The sequence below is a fragment of the Mesoplodon densirostris genome, chromosome 10 (assembly GCF_025265405.1).
Source record: "Mesoplodon densirostris isolate mMesDen1 chromosome 10, mMesDen1 primary haplotype, whole genome shotgun sequence".
Classification (NCBI taxonomy): Eukaryota; Metazoa; Chordata; class Mammalia; order Artiodactyla; family Ziphiidae; genus Mesoplodon; species Mesoplodon densirostris.
Window position 1 is genome coordinate 14027404 of NC_082670.1, and position 12388 is coordinate 14039791.

Here is a 12388-nt window from a genome sequence, read left to right on the forward strand (position 1 = left end):
GGTGAGAGGAAAATTATCATGATAAGAGATGAGGAAATTTAACATATCCCTCTTATTATTGAGTTTAATGGAGCTTCTTCTTCCAAACTAAACTGTGATTAAAATGTGTGGTGCCCCTAAGAAGGAATCTTCAGTTGAATTCCCAGAATTTCATTTCTTAGTGAAAAACTGCCTGCATTTCACATAAAGTCATCTGCTAACATTCACACAAGTGTGTTTGTAGGAATATCTTGAGACCCACAAGGAACCAGCCTTGTTCTGGTCATAATGTCCTCATTTTACATCATCAGAGAAAATAACTCCATAATATTTAGAAGGAATATGACAAAAACATACAGCAAAAACCGATATTCCTATTTTTAAGTGATAATAGCTGAGGTCCAATTCTTGTTTTCCCTTATCAGCGTTGCTGCACAAATTTCTTTAAAGAGAGAGATGCTAAAAAGAATGTCAAGAAACTTAAGTACTTTAAAGTTTTGATTCACAGAAAAGAAAAAGGAATGGATCAGAGGCAAGAAGGTGATAAAGATGATGACAGCAATAGAAAGAGTGCTAGATGGTCAACGAACAGCTCTGAAAACTTAGGAAAATTGAGGGGGGAGAATTTAAGTCTAGTTTTCTAATTTAGAACTAGGACTGGGAAAGCACAATAAGCCACTGCTTCTGTGATATAAAATAATCAATTCTAAAAACCTGACCTATTCTAGAATTTCTTATCCCTTTCAGTTACTTCTTTGTATAGAGGCATTATTTAAAACAAAACAAAACAAAACAAAATGGAAGAAAAAAAACACACCTGTAAATGCTGGGAAGCCTTTATCCTGCATTTCTTTATCAGATGAATTGTCACCTCTAGGAATTCTGATGGGATGGGGTACAAGGCAATAACTTTTGATCCTTTTAATTATTATCTGGAGGCTAGAAGCACAGCCCTGGGAGGACATATTCAGCATTTCAGTAGAGAATCTTGGTTAATCAAAAGGCAGCATGATACAATAAGTAATTGATGGAGAGTTCACATAGGGAAATTTAGTGTGTATTAAAGGTGATATTTCAAATAAATGGGGAAATTTCAATTATTCAATAAATGGTACTAGGACAAGGAAGTAGCCACCTGAAAAAAATTAAATAAATCCACATCTCATTCCTTGAGCCAAAATAAATGCCAGGTAGAAAACATAGTTAAATATAAATAAAACCATAGAGTATTGAAGAAAACAAAAAATTTTTAAATAATTATGGAGTGGCGAGAACTTTCTATGACTCAGAACACAGAAACTATAAAAAAGATAAATTTAACCATGTGAAAATTTAAAATTCTGCACAACAAAGAAAAAACAAAAATTCAAGACAACCATCACCTAGAAAAGTAACAGCAACCCATATCACAGACATGGAGATAATTTCCTTACTATATAAAGCCTTACAAATGGCTCTTAAAGTACATAAAAATATTCTCAACCTTACTCATACTAGATGAACTACAAAATAAAACCGTAAAAAGACACAGTCAGAATGACAGCTGTCAACAGGACTTCTTGAATCTTATACACATAGACACCACCTGGAGATGTGACTAACTTGCAGGATCTCATGAATAAAGTCTAGAGTGGGGCCTGAGAATTTGCATTCCTAACAAGCTCCCTGCTGATGCCTGCACCGGGCCCACTGACCACACCCTGTGTAGCATGCATTGCTGGTGGGCGTGTACATTTACATTACCTGTCTGGAGGGCAATTTGGTAACACCCTTCAAAATAATAAGTGCACAGGCTTTCAGCAAGTCCACTTTAGTAATTCTACAATAGGAGCAATGGATACAATTGAATTTGCAGATGGGAGAAATCCATACAATCCAGACAAAATCCATACGTTGAATATACAAATGAGGAAAAGAATAAGGCTGATACTGATGCAGAGAAATCTCCAATATACTTTAACTTGATAAGAAGTTTCAGAAAAGAAAAACCACATAGATTTGTGTCTCTGTGTGTGTGTGTTTTATTGAATGGGCTGAAGACATACCTGAGTATTTTTTCCATCTTCACTACCTGTACAAACACACTCTGTCATCTAGTTCTGCCTCAGACAGTTTCTGTAGCTTTTTCAAACTCGCTCGGTAACACACAAGCACACACAGAACTGCAAAGTGCGATTTGCTTCCCATGGAATTCCCTTTCTCTCTGATCCATCATTGTGGGCAGACGGTCACAGCTTCCTGCCCCTTAGATTGTTCAAATATGAATCATCGGGCATCATGCTTTCTTTCCCCTCCAACTCCAGGAGACGCACTTCAAGCTCTCCAAGTAGACTCCTTGAAGCCCCTCTCAGGTTTAAGGAGTGGTAAGGCAGAATCTTGTATCTTATTTAAACTGCTACTTCTGGAGCCTCTGCCGCTTGCTTCATTGAAATAGATGTAGCTATAGATCTTATTGCATAGACTCTAATGTTAGAGACCACAAATTGGTAGCCTCGGCCATGTCTGGCAGCAGAGATATTTGGATATTTTTGTTCTTATTTTGTTTTGTTCAAAAAATTTTTCCCAGCTTTATTGAGAGAAATAGACACATAATATTGTGTAAGTTTAAGATGTACAACATGTTGATTTGATACATTTATAAATTGCAAGATTATGGCCACAATAATGTTACCTACCACCTCCATCCCATCATAGAGTTACATTTCTTTTTTGTGCTGAGAATATTTAAGATGTACTCTCAGCAACACTGCAAGTATATGATACAGAATTATTACCTATAATCACCATGCTGTCCATTAGATCCCCAAACTTGTTAATCTTCTAACTTCAGGTTTACACCCTTTGAGCAATTGTCTCCCCATTTCCCCCACCTCTTCACCTCCTGGTGACCACCACTCTACTCTCTGTTTCTCTGAATTTGTCTTTTTGCGATTTCACAAGAAATATTTTGTTTGAGTCTTGGCATCATGCTCAGCATTCCCAAACCAGAAGATTTTACATAAACCTCCAGATTCTGAAAATTTGAAAGATCTGCCAATAAAAGGCCTGCGTTCCTCCTTTGCAAGATTTGGCTGGAGCTAAGCTGTGGTCGTCCCTTTAGTGAGACCCACAGGTGCCATGTTCCAACCATTCCCTTGTCTCGGGTTCACTCGTTATTACGCCAGCGCTGTAGTCTTTCTTCTACCCTCCTGTTTCTTTCCCGGGTGTACGTTTGAGTGTGTGACTCCTCCCGCCCCCGCCCCCCCCACCCCGCCATAGAGAGCATTACCTGTGGGGCAGGGCTGGGCCCCAGGCGAATCTGCAAAGCTCCAGAGCATCGTATCACTTCTTTCTAAACTATTTCCCCCTATTAAATGCCTCTTCCCAACCTCCAAATCCACAAGTTAGTGCTTTCCTGTTGCTTCAGGTTCTCCTCTTTTCTGAAAGAAATGGGATCATCTCATTCACACTAAATTGTTAGTGATTTAATGTGCCTTTTGGGGGGAAAAAAATAGCCGGAAAATGCTTAGCACTTCCACATGGTGAAATTCCAGCCAGTTGGACACTTGGATGAATGAGACATTTGTGGGCAGGAGACTCTTCTCTAAGACCCTCCAAACCACACTTTGTGAACGATTACTCCTTCTCTACTTTACGTCAGCCTGCTAAAATATTTGCCAAAACCATGAAGGGCTGTTCCTTTCTGTTTCTCAGGCTAGTGGTTTGCCAAGGAATCCCTGCCCTAGTTGGTTCTTCCTGGAGGAAATATTTATATAATTCACTCCTATTCTGAGATGGGGTGCCCTGTGTGTTTTAGCCTACCAGAAGCTTACTATGTGCCAACAGTGCAGTGTGGCTATAGACAGACGCACACACGCGTACGTGCGCACACAGACACACACTTGAACGCAAACTTAGCCACGTTGTCCATAGATAAAACATAAGAAGTAGTTTCACTGAAATTGTAACCCACATCTGGGGATTTGTACAGCTCATTCGGAGAGACCACATTTTGAGAAGAATGCTGGCAAGTTAAGAGCATTCTGAGGAAAGAAACCGGGAGAGTGGAGAGGTTGGAACCGCACCAGTAACAAAAGAAGGTTAAAGAAAGACTCAATGGCTGCCTTCAAAGGTTTGAAGGGCTGTCACCAACAGGGAACCAGATGGGTTAGGTTCTTGTTATGCCAAAGAGCAAACCAAGACCAGTGGATCCATGTTAAGGATGAGAGTGGGAAGTGATTTTGGCTCAGGGAAGAAAATTTAGCAGCTACTAGATAGAGATTACATGAAAATGACTTTCCCTTTCACTAAAAATATCCCGGGAGAGGCTGTTTGACCATCTGCTTGGAATGCTATAGAAAGAAACCTTACAATAGTTGGTGGCCTGATTTGATTTTTCTGGGACTCTTGATAGCAAATTCCACTTTTGTATGATTCCACTTGCATTTCGCAGAGAACACATCATCCACGAAGGCAGGATAATGTCTCTACCTATTCCATTTGAACCTCAGTATAATCATTGAGGTCCAATTACACCAATGTTCCCTTTCAGACCCAGCATCTGTGATTCTGTAATTTCACCTTCATGCCCCTTGGATGTGCACCCTTTGTATTCTTGTTGTCAGTTAGCATGTGAAATCGATTTTCACTCAGCGGGTTTTTCCTAAGCACTCTTGTAAAGCAAATGATGTGGCCAATTGTTTATTTTACGGACAGCCTTCTTCTGTCCCCATAATGTGGCTAACATATCTATGACTCACATTCACAGGACAGAAGGATTGTTCTGGTTTGTGCTTTTACTTCTTTTGGCCAACTGGAGAGTTATTTATAAACATTTATTGATTTGGATTCATAAACCAAAGAGGGGGGGAATCTTGCTGTGCTGGTTGCTATGGTAACTAGCATTTCACACATGTACTCACCAGCCAGCAGTGATGGCTCAGAACAAAACCCAAAGCCTACCTGTAGCTTCAGACTGCATATCTGCTCCTTTTACATTTTTAATTGAAAATCAGTTATTTCCTCCACCAGTGCCATGTGACAGCATACTGTATTGAAGTCGAAAAAAATATTTTTTAAATTTATTCCTGAGAATAATAATTTATTCTGTACTTCTCTTGGGGCATTTTCCAGACATATGTGACTTCTAATCAATTTTGATTGTCAAGAATTAAAAAGATTCCACCTCGACTCTCGGCCATATGTTGAGAGTGATATGGAAGAAATTTGGGTTCTATTTTTTATCTTCAAGGAACTTACAGCTGAATCAAGGACCACAGATATAAAGCAGCAGACAGACAACACAAGAAAAATGTAGTTAAGTGTGATACCAGGTAACAAAGAGGGTAACAGAAGCAAAGCATGCTGGCTGGAGCACAGGCTGCAGAATGAGACAGAACTGGTTTGACCCTAGTATGGCCTTGAGTAAATTATTTCATTTTTCTGTAACCCTCTGAAATGAGAAGCATATCAGCCACAGGGTTGTCTTAAGGATTAAATAACAGAATTATATAAACTGCCTAAAACAATGTCAGACCCATAGCAAGCCCCCAAGTAATAAGAGTTATTACTTTTGTGTTGGGCTAATTTATTGAGGTAATAAATTGTGTTTTGTTTTTGCCATGAGAAGATCCAGGTTTTATGGGGGAGGGAGCTTATGCAATTTTTAGGTCCTGTTTTGAAAACATAATAAAAACTTATGAATATAAAATCAAGTATAAGGAAGAACTACAAATGCAAAATAAGCAGACAAAACCCCCCCAAATAATATATTTTATTATTTAGTTGCCTGACACATGTCTGTAATATTTCTTCCTACACTTTCTGACTATATACTCCTTGATTGCCTCTTCATATGACATTGTTTTTGTAACACATTCTACAAAGCAGATACAAAGATAACTCAGTCATTCTTCCAACAGGGTTCATTGAAATTTGCTTTTTGTTACTGATACTTGGGATACATAAAACATGTGACTTCACATTGGATATACTTGCTGTTTACTCTACTGCTACAGGCTTATGTCTTACAAACACAGGAATTCTGATCAATTTTACTTCATGTGATTGCCATAAAATAGGAAGAAAATAAAAGGAAAATAGGATAAAAATATAGTGTGTGTATAATTGTATATGCAGCATCATAGGGTATATTCCAGAGAGCTTCTGTTTTGACTAGGCATCCATGAGAATGGAATACTTGGCGTACATTTTTCTACATTTGGTGATTGGAAGAATTTTTCACAGATCACCTTCCAGCTCCATGCAGTTTAAACCTAGCTTTTCTTCCACTATTTCTGGTGCCAGGTACCCAAGGAGACATACATGCCCTAATTGATCCGCAGCCTTGCCCAGGGAGTTGACAGAATGGTCAATAGGAGGATTTCTAGGAGCCATTCCTAAACCAGAATGGCCAGCAAAAACCTAACAATATATGCGAGTAACTGCCTACCACATAAGTATATTCTACTAAATCTAAACTGAATGTTTTTCCAAGTTAACTTCCTCTAAGCTGGATCCCCAAAATGCCCATGGCCACCCATCACCACCCAACACTAGGGGAAAGAGAGAGTTGTCAGCTGAAATTAGAATATCTTATTTCTGCTAATTTTGTAATGACCATGTGAATACATTGCTGGGGTTCCTCCCAAGGCCTTAGGACCGTGCAAGTGAGGCTCCCTGAAGCTAAATTTCATTACCTCCATGGAAATGCTTTCAGTTCTTTCTGCTTTAGGGCGAAGTGAAAAAGAACATGAGCAAGGTCTTGGAAGAGGTACAGCCCTTGATGGGATCCTGGGACAACTCCTCAGATATGAACCGAGTCCTAGTCAATAAGCTTATGAAATCCATCTCTGGAGGACCTTGAAGGGCAGGCAGAGGAAGAGCTAAGAGTGAAAGGCTTTGGGCAGGAGAGAGACTAAATGAAAGCATTTTAAAAGATTAGTTTGGCTAATTTGAAAAGACACATGCACCCCAAATTTCATAACAGTGTTACTTACAATTGCCGAGATATAGAGGCAACTTAAGTGTCCATCAACAGATGAAGGGATAAAGAAGATGTGGTATATATCCATGTATATATACACACACGCTATGGACTACTTGTCAGCCATAAAAAATGGAATGTTGCCATTTGCAGCAACATGGATGGACTTGGAAGGCATTATGCTAAGTGAAATAAGTCAGACAGAAAGACAAATACTGTATGATATCACTTATATGCGGAATCTAAAAAATACAACAAACTAGTGAATATGGCAAAAAAAGAAGCAGACTCACAGATATAGAGAACAAACTAGTGGTTACCAGCAGGGAGAGGGAAGAGGGGGTAATACAGGGGTAGGGGGGTAAGAGGTACAAACTATTATGTATAAAATAAGCTACAAGGATATATTGTAGGGCCTCCCTGGTGGCGCAGTGGTTGAGAGTCCGCCTGCCGATGCAGGGGATACGGGTTCGTGCCCCGGTCTGGGAGGATCCCATATGCCGCGGAGCGGCTGGGCCCGTGAGCCATGGCCGCTGAGCCTGCGCATCCGGAGCCTGTGCTCCGCAACGGGAGAGGCCACAACAGTGAGAGGCCCGCGTACGGCAAAAAAAAAAAAAAAAGGATATATTGTACAACATGGGGAATATAGCCAATATTTTATAATTATAAATGGAGTATAACCTTTAAAAATTAATTTTGAATGGTTAAAATAAATATATATAGACAGTTTAGAAAACTTTGAACTTCCATTCTTCATATTACTAAGAACAAATCTGCATTTGATTCTCTTTGAAAAATTGAGCAATTATAATATCTACTATTTCAATGTTTTCCAGAGAATTATTTCATTCAATTCTTAAGTAAAGAAATTGTTTATGGTACTTTCCTGGTGGTGCAATGGTTAAGAATCTGCCTGCCAATGCAGGGGACACGGGTTCAAGCCCTGGTCAGGGAAGATCCTACATGCCGCGGAGCACCTAAGCCTGTGCGCCACAACCTCTGAGCCTGCACTGTAGAGCCCGCAAACCACAACTACTGAGCCTGTGAGCCACAACTGCTGAAGCCCACGTGCCACAGCTACTGAAGCCCGAGTGCCTAGAGCCCATGCTCCGCAACAAGAGAAGCCACCGCAATGAGAAGCCCGCGCACTGCAGCAAAGAGTAGCCCCCCGCTTACCGCAACTAGAGAAAGCCTGCACGTAGCAACAAAGACCCAACGCAGCCAAAAATAAATAAATAAATAAATGATTTTTAAAAAAGAATTAAGGATTAAAAAAAAATTGTTCATGTTTTAAAAAAATGTTTTAAATAGAAAATAAATAAAAGACTAGTTTGAATGAGTACCCTTAGTTATTTGCAGAGGCCCAAAGAGAAGCACATGGACCTCAGCCAGAGGCAGAACTGACCGTTTGAAGAGCCCAGAGAGGAGACGAGAGAAGTTGTATCTTCCAAAAATATGCTGTTTAAGGCAGTCTGTGGGTCTAAACTACAGACCATTGGGTTAAAATGCTCTTATGTTGAATCTACCTGGCCTCAGCCACAGGGAGAGTGTACAAAAACTGTTGCTGACAGTTCTTTCGGGACACTTACTCCAACTGGAATTTTAAATCAACAAGCTGTCTTGTCCTCAGAAGTCAAGATGCAAATGACAGATACCAGAGAGAAATTCCGCTCCAGCGGCCAGGCCGTTCTGCACCCCCTGAGGTCTCCCAGCTGTCACCCAGCATATCCCAGCTTGTCTGGTGGACCATTGCATTGTCTCCTGAGGACTACGGGACAATGAACAGAAGAGAAACGAGGCTAGCTATGGATCACTCAGTTACACGGGGAAAAGTGGTAAGAAATAAGAGATGGACCCATTAAAAAGAGGAAAGAATGAACCAGAATATCTGGCTGAAAAGGCCTTGTGATGAGTAAGAGAGGGAAACAAGGGCCTAGAATCATATGACTTTGAATATCAAAATAAATATGGCTACCATATGACCCAGCAATCCCACTATCTTGGACCTTATCAATAAGCAATGATCTTAGGGTTCAAATCTTTCTGGTCTTGCTGGCCCTCCTGCCTAAGAAGCCAACAGCCACCTTACCTGTCAGGTCTTGTGTCTGACCTGATACCCTCTAATTCTCAGCTCCTTTGATCTCTCCTTCATCTTGGGTTCCAATATTCTCTGTTGTCAGCACCGTGAAAAGGTGACCCGTCATACCTTTGTAGATCGGAGTGGGAATGCATGACTTCTTGGTAAAGTGTGGCTGGGAAGATTAGTCTTTCCTCTGTGGGATTATCTTCTATCCCTCTTAAAACCTGACCTTTTCTTCCTACTGACAAGAAAAGGAGAAAATGCTCTATGGCAGAATTGATTTTATACCAAGACAAAATGCATGTATGTACATATAAATGCTTTCCACATGGGATGTACCCATGTGCAACCGCAATGAGCTATGTTTAAGTAAACTTGGGACAATAACAAGACTTACGTTTCATATGCATATATGCATGTATGTAAAAATCCTATTAAGGATTCATTAGAGATTGTGAAATATGTCTGTTCTATGAAATGACATCTGAGTCAAGGTGATCTTTATTTAAATGACATTAAACAAGGTTACATGAGAACTGCTGTAGTCTTTTTGGGGGACAATAGTAGAAACCAGAGATAGATGAGACCATTTAGGTGATTCAGCACCTCAAGATCCTTGGCAGAGAAGCTTTACCCAATGCCCTGTGTTCACTTATGCTTCTCCCAGGTCGGTTATAACAGATGCAAGAAATCAGGTTGTCACCAGCTCCTCAGGAGTTTCTCCTTTGCAGAGTTGATTAAGACCTCTGGCCTTGTTCCACTCTGGTTTAATCTTGTCATTGCCTCCTGGATATACAGTGAAATTCCTGAGCCATATATCCTGCTTATCACAAGTCCCTTCAGAATGTCTTCAAGAATCGAGGGGAGGGTGTACGTTTCCTCATAAGGAAGTTTTGGACCAAACGACCCCCCATAACCAGCTCACTATTGACCTAAACCACAGACCATCACAGAACCCTTCCCACTTGCCTTAAGGACCAATAAAAAGAGTATCCCAGGCCTCACAAGAGCATAGTTAACTTGACAGGAGAGGTCATAAATAAGTAATTCACTCCCAGGTTCAATTTCTTTTGTTTAGTTTAAGTGTCCAAACGCCACCTTGTTGTTTTATTAATGCAGGTGTCTCATTTCCATTCTCAGTTTCAAAGCTGATGGAGTCGGAAGAAAAACAAAAACCCAAACCAAACCCCTGCATCTGTTAGTAGGCCAAAGTCCATCAGTCTCCCCATGAAAAGTATGTTACTTTGGAATACTAAAGAAAAAAATTCTATTGACATTGTCTCTAGTTTGATTGTTTAGGGCACATACCTTCCTATCCTGTCTTTGTTTGTTGCATCAGTGCTGTCTTACAAGGAGAAACCATGCCTGGCTGTATATAAATTGGACTCCACCAATCAGTGTGATCAGCTTGTAAAGGAAAATTGGCTCTCCTCCTCTAGGATGGATCATGAAAAGGAGCCCCCGACATGCCTGAGTGATGGTAGAGGAGCTCAAGAGAATGTCTGCTCATAGGCAAATGCCAAAGTTGAACTTAGTAAGCTAAGGACCTGGAAGAGATCCATCGAGGCTCAGAACCAGAAAGAATTGTAGAGGTGGTCTAGTCCAATCCCCTACAGGCATGAAAACTGAGGTCTAGGCAGTTCAAATAACTTCTACGACACGAGCATGAACTGGGAGTAAAGACAAGATTAAAATCTAGTCCTCCTGACCCCCAAGCCAACACTATAACCTCAGATTCTTAAACAGAATGACCAAATCTTGGGGACACAACTTCACATGCCAGGAAATACCCAAAGCTGTAGCATAACTATGTTACTTCTTTTAAATCTTAAATATTACTTTAAGATAAGTAAGTTAAAACAACTTTTTATTACAAAAAACAAGCATGTATTTATTTTGTAGAAAAGAGGGAGAACCCAAATCTCAAAGGAAGTTTATGCTTGGGGCAGCCAAGCATAGACTCTCAGAAGGAATGTGTTGTCACTGCTCAGGGCACATCATGGGCTGGTGTAACACGCACTGCTTTTCACTGCAGCACTATTTACAATAGCCAGGACATGGAAGCCATCTAAATGTCTATCAACAGAGGAATGGATAAAGAAGATGTGGTATATATATATAAAATGGAATATTACTCCACCATAGAAAGGAATGAAATTGGGTCATTTGTAGAGATATGGATGGACCTAGAGACTGTCATACAGAGTGAAGTAAGTCAGAAAGGAAAAACAAATATCATATATTAACGCATATATGTGGAATCTAGAAAAATGGTATAGATGATCTTATTGGCAAAGCAGAAATAGAGACACAGACATAGAGAACAAACGTATGGACTATGGACAGCAAGGGGGGGAAGTGGGGATGAGTTGGGAGATTGGGGTTGACATATATACACTATTGACACTATGTATAAAATAAATAACTAATGAGAACCTACTGTATAGCTCAGGGAACTCTACTCAGTGCTCTGTGGTGACCTAAATGGGAAGGAAGTGCTCGCTTTGGCAGCACATATACTAAAATTGGAACGATACAGAGAAGATTGGCATGGCCACTGCACAAGGATGACACACAAATTCATGAAGTGTTCCATATTTTTAAACTCAAAGTGGATTAAAGACCTAAATGTAAAGCCAGACACTATACAACTCAGAAGAAACACTCTGACATAGATCACAGCAAGATCCTTTTTGACCCACCTCCTAGAGAAATGGAAATAAAAACAAAAACAAATGGGACCTAATGAAACTTAAAAGCTTTTGCCCAGCAAAGGAAACCATAAACAAGATGAAAAGACAACCCTCAGAATGGGAGAAAATGTTTGCAAATGAAGCAACTGACAAAGGATTAATCTCCAAAATATACAAGCAGCTCATGCAGCTCAATATCAAAAAAACAAACAACCCAATCCAAAAATGGGCAGAAGACCTAAACAGACATTTCTCCAAAGAAGATATACAGATTGCCAACAAACACATGAAAGGATGCTCAACATCACTAATTATTAGAGAAATGCAAATCAAAACCACAATGAGGTATCACCTCACACCAGTCAGAATGGCCATCATCAAAAAACCTACAAACAATAAATGCCAGCGAGGGTGTGGAGAAAAGGGAACCCTCTTGCACTGTTGGTGGGAATGTAAATTGATACAGCCACTATGGAGAACAGTATGGAGGTTCCTTGAAAAACTAAAACTAGAACTACCATATGATCCAGCAATCCCACTACTGGGCATATACCCTGAGAAAACCATAATTCAAAAAGAGACATGTACTACAGTATTCATTGCAGCACTATTTATAATAGCCAGGACATGGAAGCAACCTAAGTGTCCATCATTGGATGAATGGATAAAGAT

General features: G+C 40.1%; 1 non-coding gene across 1 annotated transcript; it reads left to right on the forward strand.

Moving 5' to 3' along the window:
* Window positions 1-11518: 11518 nt before the first annotated feature.
* LOC132498091 (U6 spliceosomal RNA) lies at window positions 11519-11625 on the forward strand. The gene has a single exon (XR_009533703.1). It is a non-coding gene; the product is annotated as a U6 spliceosomal RNA (small nuclear RNA).
* The last annotated feature ends 763 nt before the right edge of the window (window positions 11626-12388 follow it).